The sequence below is a fragment of the Ailuropoda melanoleuca genome, chromosome 8 (genome assembly GCF_002007445.2).
Source record: "Ailuropoda melanoleuca isolate Jingjing chromosome 8, ASM200744v2, whole genome shotgun sequence".
Lineage (NCBI taxonomy): Eukaryota > Metazoa > Chordata > Mammalia > Carnivora > Ursidae > Ailuropoda > Ailuropoda melanoleuca.
This window is the reverse complement of record NC_048225.1, coordinates 13,284,654-13,306,240: the sequence shown is the minus strand read 5'-3', so window position 1 is coordinate 13,306,240 and position 21,587 is coordinate 13,284,654. Positions and strand designations below refer to the sequence as shown.

General features: G+C 38.9%; 1 protein-coding gene across 2 annotated transcripts in view; it reads right to left on the bottom strand.

The window, feature by feature from the left end:
- The window catches only part of RNF214 (ring finger protein 214), a 50,323-nt gene that overhangs the window by 15,923 nt on the left and 12,813 nt on the right, over positions 1-21,587 (bottom strand). The gene's annotated exons all lie outside the window — the stretch shown is intronic.

Below are 21,587 nucleotides of genomic sequence, written 5' to 3'. Positions count from 1 at the left end.
AATATATTATACTCAAGGGAAGGCAAAAGGAAACAAAACAAAAACTGTTGAATAAGTTAATATATAGGGGTAGAGATTATAAAACCCTTTACTCTGAACCTAATACGAATACAAACCAATACAAAATGCATGAAATCAGACATAAGCAGAAAAATTTACTCCAGGGTTGATTTGCAAATTTATTATTATGAGGCTGGAATTCTTTCTTGATTCAACATCTTTAATTCAACATCTACTGAGCAGCATAGTGTGCTAGGCAACTGTGCTCAAACCTGGGGATGTAAAGATGCACAGGTCCTGCCCCAAGAAACTCACAATCTAATAGTTTGCCAGGTAAACGAAGGGAACAAGGAAACTCTGGGCAGAACAGACAGCATGGGCAAAGGCCAAAGAGCAAGAGAGCACTCAGCTGAGGGAGGTCCAGAAAGCTGCAGGCAGTGCACACACGAGTCTAATGCTCAGTGGTATAGTCTGGGCTGGGGATACAGACGAGTGTCACAACCATAAAGACAGTAGTGGGAGCCCTAAGTATGGAAGAAATCATCTAGAACAGCAGTTTCCATAACATAGTCCACAGTCCCCAACACCCTTCGAGGGCCAGGTCTATGATGCAAGAACTAATTTCATAATGACACTAAAGTTACTTGCCTCTGTCACTCCCATCCTCTCATGAGTCTACAATGGATTTTCCTAAGGCTACATGACACATGATGGTATTGTCACTGATGGCTAATGGAATATATGCCTCTGTATTCTCATGTTTTCTAGCATGTCTAAAGTAGTAGGTTTAGGGCATAATTTAAGCTCTCAATTTTTTTTTCCTTTTCAGTACCTCTGTTGTGCTTTAACTAGCTATCTTTAGTTATACTTGCTATAATCTCTATAATCTCATCATTGTCTAATAAATAATCACTGTAAAATTTCCAAGTTCTCCAGGGATCGAGGCAGAAACAAGTACTTTTTGTTAATTTATTTTTGCAATAATTCTTTTAATTTTTGAAAATTTTCTCTATTTTTAAGTTAAATCTAAAATATATTACTTTAGGGGCACCTGGGTGGCTCGGTCGGTTAAGTATCTGCCTTCGGTGATGATCTCGGGGTCCTGGGATGGAGCCCTGCTTCAGGCTCCCCGCTCAGTGGGGAGTCTGCTTCTCCCTCTCCCTCTGCTGCTACCCCTGTTCATGCTCTCTCTCCCTCACTCTCCCAAATAAATAAATAAATATCTTTTAAAAAATAAATGTATTGCTTTAGAATTTAACATTTTTTCCCTAAAATAAAATAAAATCTATTTGTATTCTCCCCTTACATTGAAAAATGAATCATTGGCTCAAAAAAGGGAGATCTGAAGACTCACTTTCTCAACCCATAGCTGCAATGTATACATCTAAAAGATCCCAAAAAAGATGCAGTGGCCTACAGTTTTCTGACTCATGGAAGGAAAGAATCTACTCCAAAGAAATTGGGCAAAATTTATAAGTAAGAAACCAAAGTATGACAAAAGCCATCTTTCCCTTGACTTTATAATTTACTGTTCATAATTTACTGTATCTTAAGTCACAGAACATTTTCTAATTATATTGTGCCTGTTAAGTTATAGTGACATTTTGAGATCAATCATTGAGAATTTAAAGAAAAAGGAACTATTTTAAATGCAGATGTGATGAAGTCTTTAAAATTCACAAAAACCGTTAAAGCCTTTCAAATCAGAAATGAAAAAGCCACTGAAGCATCTTACCCGGGGAAATTACTGTACCACATTAACCGGAGAAGCACAACCTGGCACAGCTGACATTGCTACATGCCTGCTGGATGAAAAGTCAGTAAAATAAATCACAGCAACGCCACTTTTTAATGATACAGTAACTCATCAAATTAAAGATTTTGCCACAAATTTGAAGATGAGATAGTTAAGATCTCATCTGCAGAATTGTAATTTTGCTTTAGCAACAGACAAACTACAACTGCAGTTAGACTTGCTATTTGATTTTACTCATCTAGTACTGGCACCAACTAATAAGCATCAGAGATAATACTGTCTGTGAATTCCTGGCAACAGACACAAGTGATGCTCCCATAATCTAAGCTGAATGACCTTTTATTGTCATGCTTTAAGCTTTACTTAAGGATGTCATAATGAAGCCATATAAAATAATAATTCTATTAAATCCTGACCTCTAACTACACATTTTAAAAATACTCTGCTTGATAAAATGCTACATGCCCAAGTATATGGTTGTCTCATGGAAAAGCACTTGTGAGACCACATGAGTTGTGAGCTGAACTAGCCTCTTTTTTCATGAAACACCATTTTCAGTTAAAAGAACAATTGAGAGACAAATTATGGTTATTTGAACTTGAGTACTTGGCAGATATGTCCTTGAAAATGAATGAAGTACTCTTGCTATTGCAAAGAAAACAACTGACAGTATTTATCACCAACAACCAATTTTGAGCTTTCAAGCTAAAATCAGAATTTTGGAAAATTTATACCAGCCACTGGGAGCTTGAAGGATCCCCACTACTTAAAGACTATTCTGATGAGATCGACAGTGACATAAACAAGTGAGATTCCTTAAATGCTATATAATAAAACATGTCAACACTTAGAAGGTCTGAGTAACTCTAAACCAATATTTTCCAAATTATCAACGCATTGTGTCACCAAATCCGTTGTGGAACCCACTTGGAACCACAGAGCTGGCATAAAGATGATTTTAAGCTGAAGACATCTGAGTTTCAACAGATGCAGAAAAAAGCCTTCTGGGAGCTTCCCTTATCTGCCTAAAAAGCAGCAACTTCTGGGAAATAAGGATGTCATAAATTCCTCTTCAGAGCAGATCTACTCCCAGGAGAGAGAATGTGAATAAAAACTACCCTAAATCCCTTCTCCAGGGGAGTTTTATATTCTGAAGCAGACAGAAAAACCACTCATACCTGTATAGACAAATATTATCACAAACTTTTAATCTGTTTGTTCTCCTGAAAAGCCATTTATCTTTCCAAAAAGCCCCGTAAGTGCCCTTTCTCCCCACCCTCCTAAGAAGTCATTTGTTTTCCCGTAAGTGTCTTTCTCCCTGCTCCCCTCCACCTATTAAGATGGCAGATAAGCCCCAAATTCCAACCACCCTTCTCTGAGTTACTCATCACTGAACTCTCCCACATGTATACAAGTTGTACATGTAAACTGCTTTCCTATTAATCTCCCTTTTGTCAGTTTAATTGCAGGCCTCGGACATTAAACCCAAAAGGGCAATGGGAAAAGTTTGTCTTCCCTAATACAACAGAGTTAAAAGATCCATTTAAAGGGTAACTTAAGCCAACAGATTCAATTAACCTTTAAGAAACTATCACCAGTCCAATTTGGGGGTACTATCAAAAAAGAATATCCACAATTATCTAGAAAAGGCTATTAAGGGGTACCTGGGTGGCTCAGTTGGTTAAGCATCTGACTTTGGTTCAGGTCATGATCTTGGGGTCCTGGGATCAAGCCCCACATCAGGCTCAATGCTCAGTGGGGAGTCTGCTTCTCCCTCTCCCTCAACCCTTCCCCCCGCTCGTGTGCAATCTCTCTCTCACTATCAAATAAATAAAATCTTAAAAAAAATTTGTTTTAAATGTTTTAAGGCTATTAAAATAATCCCCACTTTTTCAACTACCTATCTGTGTTATGATCAGGTTTTCTTCACATACTTCAATCTAAAACGCCATACTGCAATGGATTACACGTAGAAGTAGATAGGAGAATTAAGTTTCTCCCACTAAAAAGAGACTTACAGAAAGGTAAACAATGTCATTCTTCTAATTAAACTAATTTTTGCTCTGGGTTGGGCAAAGATTTCTTGGGACACAAAATGCATGAGCCACAAAAGAAAAAACTGGTAAACAGGAAAACTGGACTTCACCAAACCTTAAAATCTGCGTTTCAAAAGGCACTGTTACAAAATGCAAAGGCAAGTCACAGACTGGGAGAAAATATCTGCAAAACGCATATTTGATCAAAGGACTTGTATCAAGAACACTCAATAAGAAAACAACATGCTTTTTGTAAATGAGTAAAGACTTGACTGGATATTTCACCAAAAAAAAGAACGAAAAATGACAGATAAGGACATGAAAAGATGCGCAACATCAATAGTCATTAGGGAAATGCAAACTAAAACCACCATGAGATATTATTAAACACTTCTTAAAATGCCTAAAACTAAAAAGACTCATAATGCCAAGTATTGGTGACGATATGGAGTAACTGGAATGCTTATACACTTGCTGGTAGGAATGTAAAATAGTAAAGCAACCTTGGAAAATGGTTTGGCAGTTCCATATAAAGTTAAGCAAATATATGGCCCAGCAATTCCACTCCTAAGCATTTACCCAAGAGAAAAGAAAACATGTCCACAGCAACACCTGAGCAGCTTTATTTATCATAGATTTAAATTAAAAAAAAAGGAAATAACCCAATTGTCCATCAACTAGTTAATACATAAACAAATCGGTATAATTTTATGATGGAATACTATTCAAAAATAAAAAGGAATAAACTATTGACATATGCAAGAACATGGATGAATCACAAAAGCTTTATACTAAACAAGAAACAGACACAAAAGGCTATATATATTTTATGATTCTATTTACATGAAGTCCTCGAAAAGGCAAAACTATAGTGAGAGAAAGTAGATCAGTGATTGCCAGTGGCTCAGGGTAGGGGAGGCAATGGACTCCAAAGAATCATGAAGGAACTTTCTGGGGTAGAGGAAATATTGTATACCATGATTCTGGTAGGGGTTCCATAACTGTATACATCAATTAAAATGGGTGAATTTTATCATACATAAAGTATACCTCCATAAATTGCAGTTAAAAAGAAAAGAATCTGCAACTCCCACCCCCAAGCCACTGCCACCTGTTCCCCTTCCAGTCACCATTTCTGTATCTCAGACATCTCACTGTCATTACACCTCCTCTCTCTGTAAGAGTCAACAAATCTTATCAATCCCACCTCAGAATAACCCCCTTTCAGTCCTTTGCCAATTAGATCAGGCCTTCATTTTGTCTGGCTGAAACTCTGTCTTCCTGACACCGGCTGATGTATACTTTAGCCCATCTAACCTAATGTGGCCAGAATTATCCTAACAAATTAAATCTGGAGAGGTTCCACTTCTAGTAAGGACAGAGTTGTTCCTAACAGACCAACATCTTACAGGTCAAAAACTATAAATTCTAAACAAAATGTAAAAAAGCATCTATGTGAAGCCTTTAGACAGCAAACAAGAACCATGCATCAACTGAAGACTTAACAACTGAAGACTTAACAACCATGCATCAACTGAAGACTTAACAACTGCAAGATATGAATATCACTGTTGTTTTCTGTTTCTTACAGTTATTTGCCTAAAGGCAAACCCTAGCCAGCTCTGCCAATGGCTAAAACTGAGATAGAAACCTTGCAGCCTTACCAGCCTGAGGGTAAGGAGAAAATTGGGAACTACCGTAACAACTGGGAGATGAGTAGGAAACCCTAAAAAGAAAAGAGTCACAGATGAGGAGGCCCACATTCTGAAAATAAACCTGCCCAAATATCTGGATGATCCCTGAACCACACATGCACAGAAGAGATTCTAAGGAATCCAGCTACAGCTAAACAAATTTAACAGAGACCACAGCTGCTGGCCATCAAATAACGGTATGATGTTTAAGCCCAATATGACAACGTTTTTTTTAAAAATCAAGACTTTCTGGAGAAACAGAACAAAATTCAGAGTCTCTATGATATACTATTCATAATAGTCAGGATTCAATCATAAATTACCAATATACAAAGAAACAGGAAACATGATCCACAGTCAAGAGCAACGGTTGGCAAACTATGGCCTGTGAGTCAAATTTAGGCTGCCACCTATTTTTGTAAGTAACATTTTTGGGGGAACACAGTCATGCTCATTTTATTTACATATTGTTCATGGCTGCTTTCCCTACTACAACAGAGTTGAGTACGACAGAAACTTAAGGTTTGTAAAGCCTGAATATTTACTATATGGCAATCAATCTCTTCCCTCCACCCTGACCACTGACAATCATTAATCTGCTTTCTCTCACTATAGGTTTGTCTATCCTAAAACTTCATGTAAATAGATAGTGTGTATCTTTCATGCTTGTTTCTTATTTAGGATAATCCTTCTGATTCCAACTGCTGGTCGACAAAAAAAAGAAACTCAACGAACAAAAACTTCAAGGTCCCCAAGATGCTGGAATTAGCAGGTAAGGATTTTAAAGCATCTACTTTAACTATGCAAAAGGACATAAAAAATATGTTCTCAAGGAGTACACAAATAAGAATTTTCAGCAGAGAAACAGAAACTTCAAAAAGGAAAGAAACTGAAATGACAGAACTGAAAAATATAATACTGGAAATATGAAATTCATTGCATGGGCTTAACAACAGAATGGAAATGATACAAGAGAGAATAAGTGAACTTGAAAATACACCAATAGAAGTTACCCAATATGAGGGACAATGTAAAAAGGATAGTAAAGAAATGAACAGAGCCTCCATGAGCTATAGGATAATATCAAAGGGACTAACATATGTGAAAGCAGAGTCCCAGAAATAAAGGAGGAAATGGGACAGAAAAAAATACATACAAATTATGTCAGAAAATTTCACAAAATTTCTTCACAGACTAAGAAATTAACTTCACAGATTAAGAAGCTTAGAAAACCCTAAACAGGAAAAATATGAAGAAAATTGCACCTGGGCAGATCAAAGTCACACTGCTGAAAACTAAAGATAGAAAATCTTGAATGAAGCCATAGGAAGAAATGATGTAATTCACAGAGGAAAACAATAATATGAATAGTCACTGACTTCTACCAGGAAGAACAGGAACCAGTTTATATTAGAACAACTGCACAGAGATATTCACACAATGGACTACAACTTAGGAATGAATGCCTGTATCTATTCAAGAATCAATAATTAATAACCTTCCAAAACAAAAAGCACGAGGCTCATAGGATTCACTGGTAAATACTACCAAACATTTAAAAAAAAATTGGACCAGGGCACCTGGCTGGCTCAGTTGGTGGAACATGCGACTCTTGATTTCAGGGTTATGAGTTTGAACCCCACATTGTGGGTAGAGATTACTTTAAGAAAAAAAAAAAGACCTTAAAAAAAAGAAAAAAAACTATACTAATTCTCTACAATCGCCTTCAAAGACAGAAACAGAGGGAATACTTCCTAGCTCATTCTATGAGGCCAACATTATCCTAATACCAAAACCAGACAAAGACATTAAGAAAAGAAAACCACACAACAGTATCTCTCATGAACATAAGATGCAAAAATCCTCAACAAAATATTAGCAAATCAAATCTTAAAAAATATAAGAAGAATTTAAACCATGACCAAGTGGAATTTATACTAGGTATGCAAACCTAGTTCAACATTCGAAATTAATTAATGTAGGGGCGCCTGGGTGGCGCAGTCGTTAAGCGTCTGCCTTTGGCTCAGGGCATGATCCCAGCGTTCTGGGATCGAGCCCCACATCAGGCTCCTCTGCTGGGAGCCTGCTTCTTCCTCTCCCACTCCCCCTGCTTGTGTTCCCTCTCTCTCTGGCTGTCTCTATCTCTGTCAAATAAATAAATAAAATCTTAAAAAAAAAAAATTTAATTAACGTAATCCATCACATCAGAAGACTAAAAAAGAGAAATCATAGATCCTATCAAAAAAAGCATTTGACAAAATCCAACATTCATGATAAAAACTCTCAGTAAACTAGAAATAGAAGGGAATCTTCTCAACTTGATAAAAACTATCTGCAAAAAACCTACAGCTAACATCATACTTAATGGTGAGAAACTTGAAGCTTTCCCATTAAGATCAGGTATAAAGAAAGGATGTCCCTCTCACCACTCATCAATATCATACTGGAAGAATGCAATAAGACAAGAGAAGGATATCAAAGGTATACATATTAGAAAGGAAAACAAAAATATCTTTGCAGGTGACATGATCATCTATATAGGAAACTGTTAAGGATCAAAAAACCCTCCTTGAACAAATAAGAGATTAAAGTAAGGTTGAAGGATACAAGATTAATATACAAAAGTTCATTGCTTTTCTATATACTATCAATGAGCAAGTGGAATTTTAAATTAAAAACAAAGTATCATTTACATTAGCAATCCCCAAAATGAAATACCTAGGTATAAATCCAACAAAATATATATAAGATCTTTATGAGGGAAACTATAAAACTCTGATGAACAAAATCAAAAAAGAACTAAATAAATGGAGAGATATTTCATGTTCATGGATAGAGAAACTCAACATTATCAAAATGTCCATTCTTCTCAACTTGATCTACAGATTCAATGCAATCCCAATCCAAATCTCAGCAAGTTATTTTATGGATGTCAACAAACTGATTCTAAAGTTTATATGGAAGGCAAAAGACCCAGATTAGCTATCACAATATTGAAAGAAAAGAACCAATTTGGAGGACTGATGATAGACAGACTTCAAGACTTTCTATAAAGCTATAGTAATCAAAACAGTGTGGTAGTGGCAAAAAAACAAACAGATCAATAAAACAGAATAAAGAGCCTATTTCAGACCCTCATAAATACAGCCAAATAATCTTTGACAAAAGAATGAAGGCAATAAAATGAAGCAAAGAGTTTCTTCAACACATGGTGCTAGAAGAATTGGACAACCACATACAAAAAGTGAAACTAAACACGGACCTTACACCTTTAACAAAAATTAACTCAAAACAGATTGTAGACCTAAATGTAAAATACAAAACTATAAAACTCCTAGAAGATAACATAGAAGAAAACCTAGCTGAACTTGGGTATGGTGATGCCTTCTTAGGTACAAACCAAAGTCACAATTTGTGATTGAGAACGTCATTAAGACTTCATTAAGATTAAGAACGTCCAGGGGCACCTGGGTGGTGAAGTCAGTTGAGCACCCAACTCTAGGCTTCGGCCCAGGTCATGATCTGAGAGCTGTAAGATCAAACCTGGTAACCAGCTCCGCACAGACTCTGCTTAAGTTTCTCTCTGCCCCTCCGCTTCCCCCCCCAAATAAGTAAATAAACCTTTTAAAAAATTGAGAACTTCTATTCTGCAAAAGATAGTATCAAAAGAATTAGAAGACAAACCTGAAAGAAAACATTTATGATAGACACATCTGATAAAGAACTGTTAAATACAGAAAGAACCCCTAAAACTCAACAATAAGAAAATTAACAACCTGATTAAGAAACGGGCCAAAGTCCTTAATAGATCTCACCAAAGAAGACATACAGATGGCAAATAAGCATACAAAAAGATGTTCCACAGCAGTTGCTATCAGAAAAAGGCAAATTAAAACAGCAATGAGATACCACTACACATCTATTAGAATGGCCAAAAACTGACAACACCAAATGCTGACAAGGATGTGAGCAACAATAATCCTCATACATTGCTGGTGGGAATGCAAAATGGTGCAGTCACTTTGGAAGACCGTTTGCTGGTATCTTAAAAAACTAATTATACTCTTACCATCTGATCCAGCAACCGCACTCTTTGATATTTACTGAAAGGAGCTGAAAACTTAGCTCTATACAAAAAACCACACGTGGATACTTACAGCAGCGTGTTTATGTTTATTCATAATTGCCAAAACCTGGAAGGAACCAAGATGCCTGTTGGTAGATGAATGGATAAAAAAGCTGTGGTATATCCTGACAATGGAATATTATTCAGGACTAAAAATAAATGAGGTATCGAGCCATGAAAAGACATGGAGAAACCTCAAATGCAAATTACTAAGTGAAAGAAGCCAATCATAAATAAATACATACTGTATGATTCCAACTATATACCATTCTAGAAGAGGCAAAACTATGGAGACAGTAACAAAATCAGTGGCTCTTTGTAGGGGAAAGGTGCAAGGGGGACATGAATAGGTAGAGCACAGGGGATTTTTAGGGCAGTGAAAAATACTCTGTATGATATTATAATGATGGCTGTTTGTCATCACACATTTGTCCAAACCCACAGAATGTGCAAAACCCTAAGGTAAACTACGGACTTTGGATAGGTTCACCCTTGGTAAAAAATGTCCTGTTCTGGTGAGTGATGTTGGTTAATAGGAGGCTATGCCTGTGTGGGGGCAGGGGGTATATGGGAAATCTCTGTACCTCCCTCTCAATTTTGTTGTAAACCTAAAACTGCTCTGAAAAAGAAAATCTTAAAAAAAGGAAAAAACTATTGAGATAACATCAAGGATGAATCCTTAAAATAGAAGCTAGACACAATTTCTAGAAAACATAAATGTAATCTACAGTGACAAAGTGTTTACCTGGATACTGAAGGGAAGAAAAGGGCAGTGATGGAGAAGGAACATGGAACACTACGGGGTAACGGCTATGTGCTATATCTTGATTGTGTTAGTGTTTACATGCGTGATTAGTTTGTAAAAATTCATCTATATGCAACTTAAAATAAGTGCCTTTTATTGATGTATATTTTATCTAAAAATCTTTGTTCAAAAATCTAAGGGATAAGGGTGCCTGGGTGGCACAGTGGTTAAGCGTCTGCCTTTGGCTCAGGGCATGATCCCGGCGTTATGGGATCGAGCCCCACATCAGGCTCTTCCGCCAGGAGCCTGCTTCTTCCTCTCCCACTCCCCCTGCTTGTGTTCCCTCTCTCGCTGGCTGTCTCTATCTGTCAAATAAATTAATTAAAAAAAAAAATCTAAGGGATAATAACTCTAAGTTTCTACAGTTATGACTCTGAAAATTTCCCAAATACCTTATTCAAGAAAATTACAAGTCTTGGGGCGCCTGGGTGGCACAGCGGTTAAGCGTCTGCCTTCGGCTCAGGGCGTGATCCCGGCGTTATGGGATCGAAGGGATAATAACTCTAAGTTTCTACAGTTATGACTCTGAAAATTTCCCAAATACCTTATTCAAGAAAATTACAAGTCTTGGGGCGCCTGGGTGGCACAGCGGTTAAGCGTCTGCCTTCGGCAAAAAAAAAAGAAAATTACAAGTCTTTCTAAAACAAAATAAGCAGCAGGCAGGTAATTTTTCTTTATAACGAATGTTGCCAGTGAATTAATGTAACAGATGTGTATTTGGGGAAGGAAAGGCCAAATTAAAATAAAATTCTTTTTTCTTTTTAAAGATTTTATTTAGTTATTCGACAGAGATAGAGACAGCCAGTGAGAGAGGGAATACAAGCAGGGGGAGTGGGAGAAGAAGAAGCAGGCTCATAGCATAGAAGCCTGATGTGGGGCTCGATCCCACAACGCCGGGATCACACCCTGAGCCGAAGGCAGACGCTTAACCGCTGTGCCACCCAGGCACCCCTAAAATAAAATTCTAAAAAATATTCAAGAATTAGTATTCAATTTACATAGTAAAAGAACAGACCTAAATTCAACCATATTGATAATTACGTTATATATAAACTGACTAAAGCCTCTAATTAAAAGGCAGCTTATCAGAACAGATCAAAAAGTAAGATCTAATTATATGCTGTCTTTATGACACATAAAAATGTAGACAGGCTGAAGATGAATGATGAAAAAAAATATACCCCATGTAAAAAATAAGCATAAGACCGCAGTATCTATATTAATATCACATAAAGTAAACTTTAACATAAAGAATATGACAAAAATAGAGAGACATTTTATAATATAAAATGGCTAATTCATCAAGAATATATAATGACCATAAATGCATATGTATCTAACAATACAACTTCAAAATACAAGTAACAAAAATTCACAGAATTAAAAGGAAAAAAAGGAAAGTCTATAATCATAGAGATTTTAACATTACCCCCTCAGCTACCGATATAATTACATTTTTAAAAATAAAAAATATATAGAATAATATTTCTCAATAAGTATAGCCACAAATATCCCTAAAAAAAAATAGCAAGTCGAATCCAGCAATATATAAAAGCAATAACATATCTTGTCCAAGGGAGTTTATCCCAAGAATGGACACATGGTTTAACATTTGAAAATAAATCAATATAATTCACCATATTAACAGAATAAAGGAGAAAAACCATTCAGTAATTTTAATAGGTGCAGAAAAACTATTTGACAAAACTAAGCACCCAATCATGTTATGACCTCTCACAAAATTAGAAACAGAAGAGAACTTTCCCAATTTGATAAACAGCATCTACAAAGAACCTACAGCTATCATCCCGATTAATGGTAAAATACTGAACATTCCCCCCTAGAAGCAGAAACAAGGTGAGTACGTCTACTCCACTACTTCTATTCAACACTGTACCAGAGGTCCTAGGAAGTGTAATAATGCTCATAAGAGATAAAGGCCTTACGATTTGAAAGGAAGAAATAAAACTGTATATTCACAGAAGCTATAATTGTTTTCGTAGAAAATCTTAAGGAATCTACAGAACAACTAACACACTAATATGTAAATTTACCAAAGAGCAGGCATAAGGTTAATATACAAAACAAATTGTATTTTTATATACTAGCAAGAAATGGTTGGAAATTTTTTTGAAAATTTAATTCCACTTAAATAGTGTCAAAGAACATAAAATACTTAGGAATAAATTCCTTTTGAAATCTAAAGAAAGTTGTGTTAAGACCCGTACTCTGAAAATTCTAAAATGATGGTAACATAAAGATCTAAATAAACAGATAGATACATTATTTATGGATTGGAGGGCTCAATATTATTAAGATGTCAATTTTCCCCAAATCGATCTACAGATTCAATGGAACGATGTCTCACTAGTTTTGTTTTTGTTTTTGTAGACACTGGCAAGCTGTTTCTCAAACATGTATGGTAGTGCAAATGACCTAAAGGCAGTGCAAAGTCCAAAGAACCTTGAAAAAAAGAGCAGACCTTACATTCTCTGACCATGACTTACTATAAAGCCATAATCATCACAACAGCATGATTTGGCATAAAGATAGACAAATATAACCAATGCAATAAAATAGTACTCAGAAATAGACCCGCTACTTATACAAATGACTCATACTGTTATTTGGTTTTTGGCAAAGGTGTCAAGCAATCCAATGGGGGAAAGGGAAGTCTTTTCAACAGACAGTGCTGGGACAACTGGATAGGCACGTGAACCTCAAAAAATGAACCTCACCATGCACAAATATTACCCTGAGATGGATCATAAAGATAAAAGCTAAAATGATAAAGCTCCCATAAGAAAACAGAGAACACCTTTGCTTAGCACTTGAGGAGAGGCAAAGGTTTCTTAGGACAAAGAATGCAATAATTATAAAAGAAAATTTGATAAATTAGACAGACTTAAAATTTCTGTTCACCAAAAGATACAATTAAAAAATCAGTAGCTAAGTCAGAGAGTGGAAGAACATTTTCACAGAATATATAACTGACAAAGGGCTTTGTGTTTGCAATATGTAAAGAACTTCTAAAAACAACCAAAAAAAGGGGAGGGAGGGCAAAAATCTGAGTGGACACTTCACAAAAACAGACATATGCATGGCCAATAAGCACATGGAAAAAGTGATCAACATCATTAGTAATGAGGGAAATGCCAAATAAAACCACAATGAAATACAACCACTTGAATGGCAAGGATATGAAGCAACCAGAATTCTCATACCTTGTAGGTAGAGTATAAAATGGTACATCCACTTGGGAAATTTATGCGTCAGTTTCTTACAAAACTAAACATATACCTCCCCTACAACCTGGTGATTCTACTCCTAGAAATTTACCCAAGAGAAATAAAAGTATATGCCCACCACAAAGACATACTTGACTGTTCACAGAAGGTTTTTTTTTTAAGAATTTTTTAATTTATTTGTTTGCCAGAGAGAGAGAGAGAGAGAGTGCGCGAGAGTGAGCGCACAAGAAGGGGGAGCTGCAGGGAGAGGGAGAAGCAGACTCCCCGCTGAGCAGGGAGCCTGATGCGGGACTCCATCTCAGGACCGGGACTCCATCTCAGGACCGTGGGATCATGACCAGAGCCGAAGGCAGACGCTTAACTGACTAAGCCACCCATGTGCCCCTGTTCACAGCAGTTTTATTCATAATAGTCAAAATCTGGAAACCATTACATACCCCTCAAAGGAGAACTGATAAGCCGTGGTGTATTAACAAAAGGAATGATACTTGACAATAAAGAGACATGAATGAATGTCAGAAGCACTATGCTGAATGAAAGAAGTCCTACACAAAAGAGTACATATTGTATGTGACGCTCTAGAACGTGCACAGTTAATTTACAATTAGAAAATTACAACAGTGGTTGCCTTTGGCAGATGGAACAAGAAAAGACTGGGAAAGTGTATGCGGGGACCATCTAGCTTAAGGGTAGTACTCTCTGTATCTTAATGGGGTCTGAATTACACAGGTATTTGACATTGGTCAAAACTCATGGAATAGTACACTTAAGATACATTTTATTACCAAAAAAAAGGAGACACAAATAATATTTAACTCTCATTAATGATATGAATATTTATGGATATAAAGGTGAAGTTACTGATGACTGTAACTTAGTCTGATAGGCATCGAAAAGAAAAAAAAAGATGGACTGAAGAACAGATAGAGGGATGTAAAGATACTGCTAAAACAAATTTAGCAGAATGTTAACTGTTGAATCTAGGGGGTGAGTGTTAATGTATAACACTTCCAGCTTCTAATGTTTAAAAATTTTCATAATAAAACATTGGGGGAAAAGTAAATCCAGTAATTTGATTCCTCTGCCTACAAACCCCTGTTGCTTACACTCAGTAATTACCAATGGCCTTTACTCAGAGCCGGTTCTCATGTACTTCCCTGCAGTTTCTGACAGTTACGCACGTCCCCCTTTGAAGCCCTATACTACTATTCTAAGCTGTTTCCTCTTCTTTCTGCCTTCCCTTCTTCTTTGTACTCCCAAACGGTAGGTGTGCCTCAGCGTTTAGAACTGAGTCCTACTCTACGCTTTTTCCCACAGAAAACCCACTTTCAGTGTTGCAACTATCACCTCCACGCAGTCAACTACAAATCAAGACAGAGCATCTCTTCTAGTCAAGTGTCCCATGGCCGACTGAGGATTTTAACTTGTATGTCTCATATCATCATCACATTACTTACTTTACCCTCAGAACTTAGAACGGGCATTCCATTTCCCAATTACTGTCCAGGTAGCACACAGTTACCCAGGGTCAATACAGAAGTTAGTTTCGACACCTCCCCCAGCCTTAATCTCTAAAATAATCAAGCACTGATTCCTCGGGAATCCATTTCTTCCTTTTCAGTCCACCATCACTTGTCTTATACCGATCCTTAGAAACTCAGTTTATTCTACGAGCTTCCTGGTTGATGTCCCAACCTCACTCTTTCCCCCAAAATTCATCCTGTATATTTCTAAAACATCTCTAATTATGCATCTCCTATTTGTAAGACTTATATCTAAAAGATATTAACACATACAGAGCAGAAAAAGTTAAGTGAGATGTGTTACTTGCTACAGTAGCAGATTTCCAAATACGGACCCCTCCCAATGAACCAGGCCTGCTGGTGTTCATGTCCTTCACAGACCCCTCCAGCACTAAATCTGAGCTGGCCCTGTGACTCATTTTAACCAAAAGAATGCCACAGAAATAGCACTGCGCCAGTTTCAAGTCTATGCCTTAGGAAAGCCTAGAAACTTCCACTTTTGTACTCTTCAGAGCTCTGAGCCACCAAGTAAGAAATCTGGCCCCTGTGCTGGAAAGACCACCTGGAGAGGGAAAAGACAATATGGAGAGAGAGAGTGAGAAAAGGCCTAGACCTCTCCGTGTCTCAGCTGGGCCCAGCCTTCCAGGTGTCCCTGCCAAGGCACCAGAAATACAAATGATGCCATCTTGGATGTTCTAGTCCCAGCTGCCATCTGACTGCAGCTACAGGAATGACTCTAGAGGAGACTAGCAGAACCATCCATCCGCGACTTAATCAACCCAAAGAACTGTGAAAAATAATAAATTATTTTGTTTTAAGATACTAAGTTTTATGACGGCTGTTTTACACAGCAATAGATCATCAAAACACTTACCCTCAAGAAACTAACTATGCGATGGGGATGGCACTCAGGTAAACAAAAAGACCCTAGGAGGTACGTGTTCAGACAGAGGTATACTCAGCATGCTAGTGAGTACAGAGGAGGGTCATCTAAATGAAACGGTCACGAAGTGTGAAGGGGAGGAGATGGGGAGGATCTGGGAAAGCTTTCTAGAGCAGATAATACAGGCTGAGTTTTAAGTGAGTTCATGTAGCAGCAGGTATAAACCAGCACGGTTGTTTGGGGGAGCAGCAGAAAGTATAGCTAGGGGTAGAAACGGGGACTAGGTAACTGAGGGCCTTCTATATTAAGCTAAAGAGCTGAAACTTTACCCTAAAAGCTATAAAGAACTATGAAAAATTTTCAGCAGAAAAATGACATTATCAGATGTGAATATGAGAGATTTCTATGGTAGCAGTGTACTACATAAGTGAGAAGGGAGGCAGAGTGGAGGCAAAGAAAGTTTCGCAGCCTATGTCAGTGATCTAGAATTGATGAGATCCTGAACTGACAGGATCAGGGAGAACAGAGAGAAAGGGATAGTTTTTTGTTGTTTTTTTTTTTTTTTTAAGATTTTATTTATTTACTTGAGAGAGAGCACAAGCAGGGAGAATAGCAGGCAGAGGGAGAATCAGGGAGCCTGATGTGGGGCTCGATCCCAGGACCCTGGGATCATGACCTGAGCCAAAGGCAGACACTTAACCGACTGAGCCACCCAGGCGTCCCGAGAAAGAGATAATTAAGAATGTATAGGACTTGGTAAAAGTGATGTGGTGGAAAGGGGGCTAAGAGAGAAGAATTCAGGATGATTCTTGGTTATTCAGGTTAGACTGGGGGTACACAGTGCTGCCACTTATGGAGAAATGGCAGAAGCAAGAGTGAACTGAATTCACATACAGGTATGAAGTTTAGACTCAGACACAAGGACAGGAGGAAAGGACAGATGTGTCTGCTGAGAGCTGGAAACTGAAAGAAGTTTCACTTGATGGCCTCTATTTTTACAGTGAAATAAAAAGCGAGATCATCTGCTAAGACTAAGGAGAGCAATGGTGGGGACAGGAAGTTGAGAAAGGGAGGTAAAAGTTTGGGACAACCCTCAGAAGAAGAGGGCACCCCGAGGATTCAGGTGATGTTAGAAGTCATACATTTATTCTGAACCCAGACACACAGCTGAAGGACCGTCTCCAGCAGCACTCAGCAGCCCAGATGTAAGAACAGAGAGGTCAGGTGGCTGACTTGACCCAGGGCTGGAGTACTACAGAAGAACGAGAGGAAAGAGGATTGAGGGTAACACTGAGGGAGTAATCCAAGCAGTGGACCGTGCATCTAGGCTGGCTAGGGAAAGACAAGCTTCCAGGGAGCTAAAAGACTGGCGGGAAATGGAGTGAGGTTACCGAACATGAAAGAGGACCTGAAGTGATCAAAGTGTAGACTCATTGGGAACGAGCACACAGCTGGAAGGACGGACAGCTGTGGTCAGATACAGCATGTTGTAACAGCCTGCCTCACTGCTTTGCACCCAAGAAATGCTCACCAGATTTACTGATTGCTAGGCAAGCTGCTAGGCCTTCTACACATACCACTTAAATAAGCTAGCATTTGGTGAGAAATTTCCAAAATGAATCTTCATGCACCTTGTTCATTTCAATTTAATGCAGACTCCTAAATGACATCTAGAGTAATGCTTCAGGGGTTCCTGTGTGGCTCAGTCGGCTGAGCGTCTGACACTTGGTTTCTGCTCTGGTCATTATCCTGGTGTCCTCAAATTGAGCCCTGTGTCGGGCTCTGCACTCAACATGGAGTCTGCTTGTCCCTCTCCCTCTACTCCCCCCCAACTCTCTCTCTCTCATAAATAAAATCTTTAAAAAAATAATGTGTCCAGGGGCGCCTGGGTGGCACAGCGGTTAAGCGTCTGCCTTCGGCTCAGGGCGTGATCCCAGCGTTCTGGGATCGAGCCCCACATCAGGCTCCTCTGCTATGAGCCTGCTTCTTCCTCTCCCACTCCCCCTACTTGTGTTCCCTCTCTCGCTGGCTGTCTCTATCTCTGTCGAATAAATAAATAAAATCTTAAAAAAATAAATAAATAAAATAAAAAATAAAAATAAAAAAATAATGTGTCCAACAGTTAAGTCCCTCGATGAGCTCCCTACCTATCACTCTATCATATGAGTTCATGAGGCAAGCTCAGAACATTTTTTTTCAAGACTTTATTTATTTATTTGAGAGAGAGAGTGAGAGCACCAGCCCATGGAGAGGGGCAGAGGGAGAGGGAGCAGCAGGCTCCCTGCTCAGCGGGGACTCAATCGCAGCACCCAAGATCATGACCTGAGCTGAAGGCAGACACTTAACTGACTGAGCTACCCAAGGGCCCCATGCTCAGAACATCTGTAAAAAAAGAAGAATCATGCTTAATATTTCGGCTTTTCGGCTATTTGTCCCAAGCTACTTCTATGAACCAATTGATGATGTCTTTTAAAGTGCAAGCTCTCCATCTTTAATTGGGGAAGAGTCCTACTTGCTGCCATTCTCAATGAGTCACTATTAAAAGCAGGAATCTTAAAAAGAAGTTCTGCCCTGGAAGAGCGCTCACATGGAAGCCTCATCTTCCTCATGCCAGCAATAATCCTCAAGGATATAAACTGGGAATTAGGAAGTGTCCCACGAAAGCAAGACAACATCCATGACAAAGCAACCAGGTATCCAGGAGAAAATTATCAAATACGTGACTAAACTGAGTATTAATTCCTTGTTTTTTTGGGGCTTTGTTGTTGTTATTGTTGTTGTAGTTGTTGTTAATTCAGGGTGTCTTCTTCAGAAATTATAATTACATTAAAATACATAGTGACTACCCCCAAAGAGTACAAAGCACTTGGCAGATTCCTATTAAGTAAATTCACCTTTAATTTTTTTAAAGATTTTATTTATTTTGAGAGAGAGAGAAAGAGAGCAGGGAGAGAGGCAGAGGGAGAGAGAGTATCTCGAGCAGACTCCATGCCCAGCACAGCGCCCGACACAGGGCTTGATCTCAAGACTCTGAGATCATGACTTGAGTCGACACCAAGAGTCAGATGCTTAACTGACTGCACAACCCGGGCGCCCTATAAATTCACCTTTACGTAACATCGATGTGAAATTCTCTCCTCCCAGCCGTTGCCACTGCAATTTGGGCCACTGTCATTCTAACACAGGCTCTGACAGGTAAGTCTCCTAACTGGTCCTCTACACTACTTCCATCCTCTTTCCAAAGTCATTTATCTAAAATGCAAATCTCCTCTGATACCCCTCCTCCCTTAAAATCTTTCAGTATCTCTATCAGGGAAAAACCCAAACTCCTGAGCACACAATACAGGAGTCTTTTGTGCCCAGCTTCCCACTACCTCACTGGTCCCGTTCCTCCCCACCTCCCTACAGCTCAGGTGCTATTCTCTCTTGTCTGTAGGCCCCCTGACTGCAATGTCTTTTCCCTATTCTCTGCCCCACTAATTCCTCCCTGTATCAACCCCCACCCCTGCAACTCTTTCATTGAAAGTTATTTGTTTAATCCAGGATCAAACCAAGGATCATGCGTTGCATGTCGTGTTCATATTCCCCTTTATCTTTCAGGATTCGATTCCAGAAATCACTTCCTCTGGCAATCCCTCTCTGACTCCGCCTGCCCAGTCTGAGTTCCATGCCCCTTCTACACGCTCTCATATCACCACTATTATGGTATCATTATACTAGTTTGTAATTATCTAATTGTTGTCTCTCCTATTCAACAATAAGCTCCACGAGGACCTTCTATTCTCCAGGCCCATGGTGTCTGGCTCGCGGTAGATACTCAGCAAGTGTTGGCTGACAGAATGAGAACTATGAAAAGGAAAAATGACTGTTATGGCCTGAATTGTGTCCCCCGAAAATTCATTTGTGAAAGCCCTCACCAGTAATGTGACTGTATTTGGAGATAAGGCCTTTAAAGAAGTAATTAAAGTTAAATGAGATCGTAAGGATGGGGCTCTAATCCAACAGGACTGGTGTCCTAACACAAAGAGGAGAGACACCAGGAGGACGCACACGCAGAGGAAAGGCCACGTGAGGACAGCGCATGAAGGCAATAGTGCCTGAGAGCCAAGAACACAGGCTTCGCCAGAAGCCAACCCTGCCAGCATCTTAATCTTGGACTTCCAGCCTTTAGAACCGTGAGACAATAAACTACTGTTGTTTAAATCATGCAGTCTGTGGTACTCTGTGATGGCAATCTGAGCAGATTAATACAATGACCAAAATCTCTGTGCCCAGTTACTGTGGATGATGGAATGCAAAACAAAACCCGCATCACTGCTAGAACAAAGGTGCACACAGACTTCTTCCCCCTACTTCTGGAAAAGTGAACCCCACATTCCACAAAAAGCATGACAGAAAGTGTCATTCTGACACTCGTGGCACACATAAAAAAGCCCAATTGGATCTTCCAGACCACGAGTGGCAAACTGTTAGTATCAATCACCATTGGGCTTATCCAATCGGAAGGCAGAGAAAGTGGTCAGAGATACGTTAAGAGTGCAGGGGTGCCTGGGTGGCACAGCAGTTAAGCGTCTGCCTTCGGCTCAGGGCGTGATCCTTGCGTTCTGGGATTGAGCCCCACATCAGGCTCCTCCACTATGAGCCTGCTTCTTCCTCTCCCATTCCCCCTGCTTGTTTTCCCTCTCTCGCTGGCTGTCTCTATCTCTGTCAAATAAATAAAAATAAAATCTTTAAAAAAAAAAAAAAGTGCAGAGTCCACACCAAAAGGAAATCTTTCACAGAGTCTGGAATTATAATGGTAGATTCACCTTCCCAGCTTCTGCTGTCTAAGACTGCTAAGTTGCCTGCACACACATGTCTCTGTTTCACCGTCCCCGCCACCAGCCTGTGAAGACAATGGCAGAAGCCATGTTGTTGGTGGGGAGTCGCAGGGGGTTCAATCACTAACAATGCCAGGTATAGCGTTATGCTCCTAGCACACTCTTCATAATCGCCGACGCATGGATCATCATGGACAACTGACCCACTTTCGAAGCTTTATCATTCAATTCTCAACAAAACAGATTGTCTTTAGGCTCTTTCCCAAACGTTCTTTCTCATGTTGACCTTTCATGGTTACCATCTTTCATACTGGGAAAATGATTCAACCAACAAGCTTGCTACTTTTCACTTAGAGCTCTGACTCATCAGCAGGCCAAGATTTTCTTAATAAAAGCACATTTTAGAATTTAAATTAAATCATCAGGGTTCACAGCTATTTTGATTTCCACATTAAGAAACTCGGAAAACTGAAAATCTGACCAAATTCTATGCATACCTTGCTCTTGCTACAGTATCCAAAAGAGAACAGAGATCCACTACATCATTCTTTCCAAAGGCTCACTTACAATGTTACTGTTTGAAATTTGTTTTAGTGCTGAATAACATAAAGTATTCCTACAGCCTGAAGGTCTAAAAAACCAGGTTCAAAGCAAGTGAAGCAGGTGTTAGATGCATTTCAAAATCTTGATCATACT